We start from the raw sequence: 12,733 nt of genomic DNA on the forward strand, positions 1-12,733 counted from the left end.
TTCTCTCCAGGATAAGTTGTCATCAGTGTTTTTGATTTTGGCCATTCTTACAGGTGTAAGATGGAATCTCAGAGTTGTTTTGATTTGCAATTCTCTGATGACTAAGGATGTTGAACATTTCCTTAAGTGTCTTTCTGCCATTTTAGATCCCTCTATTGAGAGTTCTCTGTTTAGGTCTGTACTCCATTTTTTATTGTTTTATTTGTCCTTTTGATGACCAATTTCATGAGTTCTTTGTATATTCTGGAGATCAGCCCTCTGTCTGATATGGGGTTAGTGAAGATCTTTTCCCATTCTGTAGACTGCATTTTGTCTTGTTGACTGTGTCCTTTGCTTTACAGAAGCTTTTCAGTTTCAGGAGGCCCCATTTACTAATTGGCAAAACAGTTTATATTTAATATAAGCCTCTGTGTGTTTATTTGGGACTGAACAGCTGCGGGACCGGGTGAGAGAGAAACTTCTATCTACACTCTAGTTCTAACACAGTATCAAAATGCTGTTTAAATCCATAGGATAACATCTCACAAGGAAACAGTCCTATCCTCTATAGCAAATTTTGAACAAAGACTCAACATTGCAGCAAATTCAGCAAATTGAAATTCATGTTTATTGATTTGCTTTTTCTCTGCTAAAGGGACAACTTGCTACATGATTTTGTGATTCAACTCAGACACTGGGAGCACGTCCATTTTCCTTAGCTTCACCTGAACGACTGCTCTGGGATTGTAGGAGTGGAAGGTGAAATCCAAAAGTGGCTTCTAACATCAGACTTGGTTAAAACAGCCCAGCATTGGGCTGTTTGCTTTCACCTGTGTCCGGGATCAGGCATGAACACCTCGAAGCAGCCATTCCCTGTCCTTGACAACAAAGGTGAATCAAAGTGACTTGGAAAACAAGGATCTTGGGTGTTCTTGGTTCCTGGCTTGAGGAAGCAGGCTGTCTGGATTCTAACTTTAGAAATACATGATTTAATTTTAGGACAGTTTTTTTTAGGTTTTCTGATAAGCTATGTAAAAGTCTAGGGAGTTCCTGGGCACCCCAAACATTACTCTCTAACATCAAACGGTGTGCTTGCTGTGGCTAATGGATATTAATACGAGCAGGGATTCATACTTGTTCATTCTGCCTCAGTCCCTTTGGCTTCTGGAACCCCACTGGGTCATCACATCAGTTCTCCCTGGGTGGCTCTTACCTCTAGGATGGTTCCTCAGATGCTCTTTGTTTTTGTTTAATGGCTTTGCCAGTTCCAAGGTACACTGGGCAGGGTTTTTGTAGAATGTTCCGCAGTTGGGATTTCTGATATTTTTGTCTGAATAAGAATGGAACTATGTCTTAGGGATCAAAGCCATGTCAAGCAAATAACAACTAACCGTTAGTACTTCCCTTGGTCACCAGGATGGTTGGTGTCAGGTGGGTGTCTCTAAGCATCCCCCCACCCCAGGCCACATGGTGCTTCTAAGAGGACAATATTTATGCTCCACCAGAGTGTGGAATTACCCTTTAAATTATGTGGCATTCTTCTGTGTGGACAATTGATTCCTCCTATTTATTTTGATATCATAATGGACCAGTGTTTTGGTGACAACCTCATTCTGCTCTATCTTGTTCAAATCTTTCTGCTTGGCAAAAGGAACTTCTGCAGTTGGTTCCTCTCTCCCTTTGACCTAACCCCATTGTTTATTTTTCCTTTAAAAGTGATTGCTTCCTTACTTTCTGGCACTATAAAATGCCCAAGGCTCATCTCTCATCTTGTTTTTTTTTTTTCTTAAAAAAAAAAGACTTATTCTATTTTAAAGTGTGTGTTTGTGTGTGTGTGTATGTCTGAGTGTAGCTACTTGCAGAATCAAGAAGAGGCCACTGGAATATCTGCAGCTGGAATCACAGGTGGTTATGAGTTGCTCAGTGTGGGTTCTGAGAGCTGAACTCAGGTTCTCTGAAAGAGCAGTATGTGCTCTTAACTGTTAATCTGTCTCTCCAACCTGACGTCATGTGTATTTCATGTCCAACTCCTGGAGTCAGCTCTGTTTCCCTTTCCTTTACTGGAAAACAATGTTTAAAATAAAAATTTTGGCACTAGAATGTACGTTTCACAGGTAAGTTTTATTTTAAATTTCTAACCAAGGGCATAAGTCATTAAAACATATTGGGTCTTTTTCTTTTTTTTTCCTAGTAGGAACCCACACTCAATTAGTCACATAAGAGGGGATGGGGGTGTGTGGTTCTGGAAGAGTGTGTGTGTCAGTTCTTTATTTCACAATGATATCCTCCACAAGAAGTTGGTCAGTCACCATTAGTAATAAAAATAGCATATGCAGGTGGCTACTGAGGTCTTGAGGCTTGAGTTTCTCAGCTCTCTCCATCACTACAGGATCGCTTGCCCATTGAAGGTGAGAGGGTACACATCGGGGCAGGCTGGTGGCCATGCTCTGTTCTGTGACCCTTGCATGCCACCCCCTGCCACTGTTCTTTGTCCTCTAATACCAGTGCATGGGCATATTAATCCAGGGGAGAGCACGGGGATCATTACTCCACTAGTCTCTGGGCAGCCACAGCTTCAGAGTTTCCTTCCAGAATGGGAGGAGATGCTCACTAGGCCATCCTTTCAGTGCATAGGGTGAAGTTCATCCCTGTAGGACAGACTGAGGTGGGTGTTAAAAACCAAGCTCTCACCAGTCAGTGAGCTTTGGCAAATACATTAGGTTCCTGTATCAGCAACAGCTGTAATCCTGAAACTCTAAAGCCTTGGTTTTCATACAAGTTGGGGCTGTTTCTCTTTGCCCATGTTGTCAAATACACTGAACCTAATGCCATAAATCATTTCATAAGGTGGCCTATAAGCTCACTGTGCATTCCCTTCTCCAACTTTATCTCCTATTCACCACTTTGGAATTTGATTTTTAAGTAAAACTGTTTTGAAAGATTTGATCATGCAGATTTCTCTACAGGAAGCACGTGTGAACTATAATTTCAAAAGCAGGTTACTAGGTTAGTAGGTAGAAAAACTAACTGACCGACCAGCTAATCAGTAAGCTAATCAATCAACCAACCAACTATCCAACCAACCAACTAATCAACCAGCAAGCCAACCAGAAAACCAACCAACCGATCAACTAGCCAACCAGCCAGCAAGCCATCAAATCAACCAACCAATGAGCCAATCAGTCAAACAGATAGCTAGCTAGCCACCCAATCAAACATGCACCGAGTCAGCAAGCCAGCTAGCCAGCATAAAATAACTGCCCTTTGGGAAAAGGCAACATTGCTAGTCTGAGCTTGGCCAGCTGGGTTCAGGATGGCTCAAGATGGGACTGGGAGGAGTGGACGACCTCCGGACAGAATGCATGCATGCCTGTAGATTTTTCCTTGTGTTTCATTTGCTGACCTCAAACTGTAATCGGAAAAGAAAAAAAAATTCATTAAGACTTTAAAGGAAAATGGTCTTTTAATTGCTTAATGCAATGATAGTAAGAGAATCCTCTACAGCTGTCCAGGATGCAGAGATGGGAAGTCATTTCAGAGCCGGTATCAGGCCAACCACCTAAGTGTCAGAACCAGCCCAGGGTTTTCCTGCCCCAGGGCAGCCAGGCAGACTTGGGTTTCTGGGAGGATCTTTTGGCCTTTGGAGCTCTTCCCTGTCTATATATTGAAGGAGACAAGGCGAGTTCACTCCCAGAAATAAATTCAAGATCTGTTTCCCAAGAATAAACAAGGGTTACTTCAACAAGAAGGCAATCCAGATAATGTTTATTTAGCAAGCCTTATAAAGACGTAAGAAAAGCCAGTGGAACTTGGAGATGTGTGTGTGTGTGCTTCTCCACAGTACAGATGGCTATTGCAGAACTACATAGTCCCTATTGCATTAAAAAAAATCAGTCTAGTAAATTCTCTTTTGTATCTCTTTATCTTTCTGTCTCTTTCTTTACACACACACACACACACACACACGCACGCACGCACGCACGCACGCACGCAAGCACGCACGCACGCATGCATGCACACACACATTCCTCTAGAGAACTCTACCTAATCCAGTGAGGACAGCCTGGTTTGTTCTCACAGTCTTTTTTTTTTTTTTTTTTGTTTTTTTCAAGACAGGGTTTCTCTGTGGCTTTGGAGCCTGTCCTGGAACTAGCTCTGTAGACCAGGCTGGTCTCGAACTCACAGAGATCCGCCTGCCTCTGCCTCCTGAGTGCTGGGATTAAAGGCGTGCGCCACCATCGCCCGGCTCTCACAGTCTTTTTATCTGGCTGCTGGCTCCATGTCAGAGCCTTGGGATACCCTACAGGGTAGTTGCTCAGTCCCTCAAATATCAACTCTTTGGTTTGTTAAAGGAGATGGAAGACACCTTTTAAAAATATTTTTAGGATTAAAGGAGACAGAACCTACAAAACTGATAGCTCTAAGCCCATTTTGTGGCATGTAACAACCCCTGAATTCAATTATCAATTTGATGGCTGTGTATTGAACATCCACTGTAGAAGAAATGCTACCCAGATTCAAGGACATAGCAGCAAGAAAATGGGATATGATATTACCCTCACAATCCCTCTCTTCTGGGGACACAAGGCACAAAGCAAAGATACCAAATTCTGTGAGTGACACGTTCAATTTTAAAGGCTTCTCAAAGACTAGAACTTAGAACTGGCTCTTGGATTAAAATTTAGCATAGGTTGTCACTGTATGGGTGCATGTGCGTGTGTGTGTGTGTGTACATCATGTTTATTGTTATTGGTACATGCAGAAACTAGAGACTGGTATCAGTATGTGTTGCTTTATTGCTTCTTCACTTTAGGTTTTGATGCAAGGTTTCCCACCGAAATCTTTTGCTTGCTGTTGTAGCTAGAATGGTTGACCAGAGCCTCCAGGGCTCTACCTGTCTCCAACCCCCAACAGTAAGGTTAAAGACACATGATGCCAGCCTTGCTTCATGATGCGGAAAACTGGGGATCTGAACTCATGTCCTCATGCCTGTGCCGGAAAGCCTTTACCTGCTAAGCCATCCCCCAGCTCTGTGTGGACTTCTCTCCTGAAAAGCCACCATGTTTACCCTGTACCTTCCAAGGAGGAGTCTGGGGGTTTATAAAGTTGGAAAAGTTTTCGGCACTCGCCCATCTGGCTGTTAGATGAAGACCTGAAGACTTGTCGTGTCTTTGAAAATTTCGAAACACAAACCAATGATTTTTACACAAACCAACCACTTGATTTTTACATTCAGACTAAATCGAAGACATTTATTCTCATACCTTCTGGTGTTCCTGGTGCAATAAAGAGACTTGGATGTGGAAGGGAAAGCCAGTCCTGCACAGTGGACAAAAATGGTCCACACAGCCAAGTACTAGAGTGACTCACCACTGTCCTGTAAAAACCAGAGGCCGCTGCTGCCCTCTTGGCTGAGGTTGTTGGGGGGTGGGGGGTGGGGCTCTGACAGTTTTTAGAACTTCAGGATAATTTAATATATGAGTCACTTTCCATACACAGAAAGGGCCCAAGTATGCAGTTACTTGAAATCTCTTTGGAAGAAAGTTTTGGACGTGTCGCTTCTGTTCCTTTGGCCTTTGAATCCACAGTTCTTTTCTGGCCTCAGCGATTCTTAGGGAACTTTCTGTGAAAAATGACTTAGCAACTCCCTCGCAAACACACCACATGTATACATTATTCATCGGTGGCCACGTCAGGCCTGGCTTGATGGCTTTATAAAAGTCATGACTGTGTAACGGCGGATACCTTGGAAACAAACAAAAAGCATGAGCAAGAGGCTCATTAGAAAAACAGACCAAATATAACAGATAAATTGTTTCTTGTACGCTCTGCTCTGAGAGGCAGAGCACTTGACTTTGATGACTGATGTGGAGGAGGCAGAGTTTAACGGTTGCCGCAGACAGTGTGCACCATTGCATGAGGTCTATTTCAGGCAAGCATCCAGAGCTACAGCTCCAATGGACACGTCTGAGAATTACACTTTCTATAAAGAACATCCTAGAGAGTTCTAGCACCTTCTATTCCCAAATATGTTTTCATAGAATATTTGCATTATTCTCTGGGAATTTCATACATGTATACAATGAATTATGCTCATACCCACACCTCTGCTCCTCCCCTTAACTTCTTCCAGGTCTACCCCACACTCCACAGCCCTAACTTCATGCCTTATGTTTTAAGTAACTTACTTAGTCCAGCTTGTGCTGACCACATACTTCTGGGTGTGGGACCCCACGCTGACGCATGCTCATCGTACCAGGGACCACATCCTTAATCCTTCAAGAAAATTGATTCTCGCTCCCTCAGCAACTATCAAGTCCTAGTAGTTCCTCAGTCATGGGTGGGGTCCTTAATCCCCTCTTCTCCATTTTAGAATGGTGGCTGGCTTGCCCTTCTGCAGGCAACCATAGTTGCAGTGAGCTCATGAGTGTGGTGGTTTGGTCACACCCAGAAGGTAATTTGGAGGAAGCAAAGAGGTTTTTGTTATTAATCACAATTCTGCTTAAGTTTTGCTTTTTTCACTATTTTTAATATTGATGACTTTAAATTAATGTTATTATTACTAAGACATGATCTCTCAAAGCCCAAGCTAGTCTCAAAACTTAGTGTGTAGCCTTGAATTCCCCCTCTTGCCTCTACCTCCCAAATGCTATTATGAGAATGTGCCACTCGCCCCAGTTAGTTTACTCCCTGTTTAAGCAGAGACTTGTGTGCATTGAAGAATCCATGATGAGAGTAGTGGAGACAGTGGGTCGTAATGGCTGTAACTGGCATTTGTGGGTGTTGAACATGTAGCAAGCTTGTCAGGCATGGTGTCTCCAGGTCCTCACCACCTGTGATACAGTGTGTTTCCCCTGCTCTCACACTGTAAGACCATGGGGGTGGCCCAGTTGAGTACTTTTCTAGCATGTTCAAATCTCTGGGTTCGATCCCCAGCACTGCATAAACTGGGCATGAAAGAGCAAGCCCTTGACCCCAGTCCTTGGGGAGGTGGAGGTGGGGAGATCAAAAGTTCATCCTAATTACACAGTAAGTTGAATGCCATCCTGTACTAGGGGCCCTTTCTTTGAAAAAACAATAATGGAGTCTGGGGCAAAGGCTCCGTGGATAAAGTATTTGACACGCAAGCATGAGGACCAAAGGTCAAATCTCTAGAATGCGCAGAAATGCCTGGAGAATGTAGAAGCCCTACCTGCAATCCAAGCACTCTGGAGGCAAAGAAGGGAGATCCAGGAGAAGCTGGTTAGCTAGACTGGCTCAACTGTGAGCTCCAGGTTTATCTGAGAGATTCTTCTTCCCTGAATCAAGTGAAAAAGCAAGCAAGAAAGACTTTGTGTTAACCCCCGGTCTTCATGCACGCACATGATCTCACAGACACATATACCAGGCACACCACACATGCACATACACAAGCAAAAGAAAACCAGTCTTTACAGACTTCAGTATTCCCCAGATGGGAGGGCTTTCCCTCAGTCGACCAGCAGAAAGCTACACTCCCAGCAGACCCAGGCTAGGCCCTCTAACACTGCTTCTCCTGACGCTGTCTACATGGCAACGGCGTCAGATCCCACAGACTGAGGTCTCGGTTCCCAGAACTGCCCTGACCAGCTTTCTAGATGTCAGCCAGAAGCTCCAGAAAGCGTTGCTTGTGGCCTTGACCAGCAGAAACAGAAACAGGGCACACCGTTTGAGGAGCATGCACTCACAAAGCTGTGTCTGATACACAATAGAGAAGCGGGTCACTCAGCCAAGAGTATGCACCTAGAAAGCAGTGGTCAAGCTGAGAGGCTGGCCTCTTGTGGGTGATCCCAGAATGCATTCTTTAATCTCTATTCTTCACGTCACTGGCTTCTTATTCAGGGAGAATTTCAGAACTCAGAAGTGTAAGAGGCATTCATTACGTAACAGGAAGAATTTGCAGTGCTTACCAAGTATGCCTGAAGAAATGGATGCAACAGAAAGAGTTTATTTTTCTCTTATGTTTTTGGTATTTAATTCATTCATATACTATCAGGCTTTGGCTAGGCCACCATGGAGCTCATATCCCAATGTGAGAGACCAATGAGAGATGGGAGCTAGGACAGAGTCCTTGGGGACATGCAGGACACAGAGGAGACTTGTTCTGGGTTGAGTGAGGAGGTGCAGGTTTAATAGCAGCAAGGAGAGATGGGGCATGCAGAGCCTAGTCAGCCCCAAAGAGCTGGCCAGCTGCCTGCAGATAGAGGACCCCACCTTGCCCAGGTGTGTGTATGCTTCATTGGCCAACGGTCTTGCTCTCTGGGTGTGTTGAACTGTCTGCCTTTTTTAGGTCCTGGCAGCCACACATATGCTCAGTTCAGAATTGTATTCACCTTCCCTAAGATGGACATTCCCTTTGGTTGACAACGCTGAGCGTCACATCTGTCTCTGCATGAAGTTCGAAAATAGCTATTCTGGGTGGGAGCAGATTTTGCTTGCATTGTGAGGCCTTCTTCGTTTTTCCTTTTGAGAATGGTCAGTCACTTACAGCTCCCCCCTTTGATAGAATCGTGTGCGACTTCTCATGACTGCCAGGATCACTTTTTCCTTGGAGGAAATACTTCACAAATGAAGCAGTCCAACCACAGTTTTGAACACCTCCTTGGAAGTTGACTCTGAAACGGCCGCTTCTCCACCCAGGGTTTGGTTGGCAGGATTGGAGACTGGCAAGAGAGCTCAGCTACGGGGCACATACCCAAGGGTGTGGGCTTGAATAGACCTTAGGAATGAGTGAGAGAAGAGAGAGAGAAAGAGAGTGTGGGGGCCAGGTCTGAGCTAGCATGGCCTTCATGCGGATCACAGCCAAATGGTCACATAGCAGGGAATAGCCGGGCATGGATGGGACAGGAGGGGGCTGGTGGGGGCAAGTTGGAGATGGGGCCAAGGCAAGCAGGGAGTTAGGATCAGGAGAGGAGTCACTTTGCTTGGAAACAATGTTTTCTTTTCTTGGATCCAGTATAAGATTCTCAGTCCATGAAGACATGATCTTGGAAATCCAGTCTACCAAAAAAAAAAAAAAAGAAAAAAAAAAAAAAAAGAAAGAAAGAAAAGAAAAGAAAAAAGAAAGGAAGGAAGGAAAAGAAAAGAAAAAGCCTTGGATATGCAAAATAAGGTCTTATAAAATAAATTGCTACAATTCTTTCTATTTTTCATAATTATTCAACAAATACCAGTTCATCTTTAATTATATGCTGGGCACCACGTTGGGGTTTTTGTGGGTGGCCTTCTCTCAGGTCCTTTGCTCAGAAGAGCTGTTTTTCTGCCTGGTGCCCACTCACCCTCATTCCCCATGCGCATTTGAAAGGAAGATGAGCAGCTTTTCATGCTGTGTGGCTCGAGTCCGGTCTATGCTAGCCGACTGTTCTTTTGATTTTGAACGAGTGGCTTTACTAAGCATTTAGTGGGCAAAAGTAAAAGCATAGGTAACAAGTGGTGGGCAGAGGGCAAGATGTCATCAACTTGGTCCTCACAACAGGCAGCAGATGACTGACAACTGAAAGAGCAGACAAAGGTGACATCATCAAATCCAGCGCTGTCAGCATCAGGAGAAACCAAGCAGGGGAAGTCGAGGCAGTCAGATGAAGCTCCCAATCGAGCTGTTTCTCCATGGGTGATTAACTTCCATTCCGTGGCAGGCGTTTTTACCACGGGGTAAACTATAGTAACCTTGGCTGGAAATCGTTTACATTATAGCTGTTTTTAAAACTGCAATGTTTCCATTCTCCTAAACATTTATCCAGTGTATTCCATGGCACATCTGTGAAGGTCAGAACCTGTGGGATTCGGTTCACTGCTTCTACCACTGGGATCTGGGGGGTGGTGGTCACACTTGGGTCATCAGGCTTGGTGGCAAGTGACTCAATGTTTTATCAGTACTGGTAGCTGTTTACTGTTTTTCCCTGATCTGCTCCGGAGCCAGAGCTGGGGCCAGAGGTAACCCATCACCACACAAGAATTCCTGTGTGACATTTGAGATAAACATGCCCGTTGGGGGTGGGGTGGAGTCAGATGGGGTGGAGTCGACTCTCCTTTCAGAGGCACTTCTCAGTAAGTTTAAACAGCATATGACAACGTGTCAATATGATGTACATTAGACCTCAGGAGGCTGGGGAGGCAGCCTTGTACAGATCTTTGATGTTTTTATCTAAACTCCTTGCCTCGGTTGACATGGAGTTCCCCAGTCACCTTTGCATGCAGGATACATCGTCCTTGGTTAAATAAGGGGGGGGGGTGAGGGAGGAAGGCAGAGAAGAGGAAAAGAGAGAGAGAGAGAGGCAGGCAGGCAGGCAGGCAGACAGACAGACAGACAGAAGACTAGCTCAACAGGGAATTCTTGATGGTTTTCTCTTATCTAAAAACAAAATGGTGTCTTCACTGTAGATACAGTCAGTCCCCTGCTCTGTTCTCTGGCACTTTGCCCTCTGTGAATTCTCCTTGACCTTGACATGCAAGTGTCTCAGTGACCCAGAGAGCTGGCATACACACATGCATGCATGCGTGTATGTGATATTGGAGTCCTATGCCATCTGCTTCTCTCACAAGTTGCCATGTTGTGGGTACTACTGTCCTCTCTGCTTTTTGTCTGACCCTTTCTTGAGGCAAGTTGGCTGATCTGTGCTACAAAGAATATTAGAAATGGGTTAGATCAATATGTAAGAGCTAGCCAATAAGAGGTTAAAACTAATGGGCCAAGCAGTTTATTAATTAACCAATGAAAGCAACAGATTAGAAAGAAATCACTCCCACATCAACCAGATTTAACCAATACCTAGCCATAAATCCAGTCCTACACAAAGAACTAAAAAGAAAATTCCAATCTAAGGAAGTTGGCTACATCAACAAAAACACAGACAATAGATAATCTCACAGCAGCAAATCACAAAGAAGGCAAAAAAAAAATGATAACATTACCAGCAATTAAAACTAAAATAACAGGAGCTAGCAGTCACTGGTCATTAATATCCATTAATATAAATGGACTCAACTCACCAATAAAAAGATACAGGCTAACAGATTGGATATGAAAACATAATACATCCTACTGCTGCATACAAGAAACACACTTCATCCTCAAAGACAGACATAGTCTCAGAGCAAAGGGTTGGGATTAAAAATTTCCAATCAAATAGACCTAAGACACAAGCTGGTGTAGCTATTCTAATATCTAACAAAATAGGCTTCAAACTAAAATCAATTAAAAGACAAAAAGAAGGACATTTCATATTAGTCACAAGAAAAATCCATCAAGAGGAAATCTCAATAGTGAACATCTATGCCCCAAATACAAGGGTACCCTCATATGTAAAAGAAACACTTCTAAAGCTTAAATCTACATTAAATCCCACACACTAATAGTGGGAGACTTTAACACTCCACTCTCACCATTAGACAGGTCTGTCAGACAGAAAATTAACTGAGAAATAAGGGAACTAACAGATGTTAGGGCTCAAATGGACTTAACAGACATCTATTGAATCTTCCATCCAAACAGAAAAGAATATACCTTTTTCGCAGCACTTCATGGAACCTTCTCAAAAATTGACCACAAAGCAAACCTCAACAGATACAAAAAAAGTGAAATAACAAAAAAGTGAAATAACCCCATGTATCTTATCAGATCACCATGGCTTAAAATTAGAATTCAACAGCAACACTAATTCCAGAAAGCCCACAAACACATGGAAATTAAACAGCGCTCACCTGAATCATCAGTGGATCAAAGAAGAAATTTAAGACTTCCTAAAATTCGATGAAAATGATCACACAACATATCTAAATTTATGGGACACAATGAAGCAGTGTTAAAAGGAAAGTTCATAGCACTAAATGACTACATAAAGAAGCTGGAAAAATCCCATGCTAGTGAGTTAACAGAACATTTGAAAACTCTAGAACAAAAAGTGGCAAACTCACCCAGGAGAATTAGACGGCAGAAATAATCAAATTGAGAGCTAAATAATCAAATTGAAAGCCGAAATTAACAAAATAGAAACAAAGAAAACAATACAAAGAATCAATGAGACAAAGAGTTGGTTCTTTGAGAAAAATCAAACAAATACACAAACTAACCAAAAGGCAGAGAGAAAATATCCAAATTAACAAAATCAGAAATGAGAAAGGGGACATAACAACACAGAGGAAATCCAGAAAATCATTAGGTTACAAAATACGCCACAAAAATGAAAAACTTAAAGGAAATACACAACTTTCTGGATAAATATCACTTACTAAAATTAAATCATGACCAGATAAACAAATTAAATAGACTTATAACTGTTAAAGAAAAGTCTCCAAACCAAAAACAGAAAAACCCAGGACCAGATAGTTTTAGCTCAGAATTCTACAAGATTTTCAGAGAACTAATACCAATACTCCTCAAATTGTTCCACACAGTAGAAACAGAAGGAACATTGCCAAACTCTTTTTATGAGGCTACAATTATGCTGATACCCAAACCATAAAAAGCCATTACTAAGAAAGAGAATTACAGACTAATCTCACTAATCTCATTAACAATGATACAAAAGTAGTCAATAAAATAATGACAAATTGAATCCACGACCACATCAGAAAAATCATCTACCCTGATCAAGTTGGCTTCATCCCAGAGATGCAGGGATGGTTTAACATGGAAATCTGGAATCCCACATCTGGTGACCCATGATGCTCGCACTATTCGCTACCCTGATCCCCTCATCAAGGTGAATGACACCATTCAGATTGATTTGGATACGGG

Source organism: Microtus ochrogaster, linkage group LG4, assembly GCF_000317375.1.
Source record: "Microtus ochrogaster isolate Prairie Vole_2 linkage group LG4, MicOch1.0, whole genome shotgun sequence".
Lineage (NCBI taxonomy): Eukaryota > Metazoa > Chordata > Mammalia > Rodentia > Cricetidae > Microtus > Microtus ochrogaster.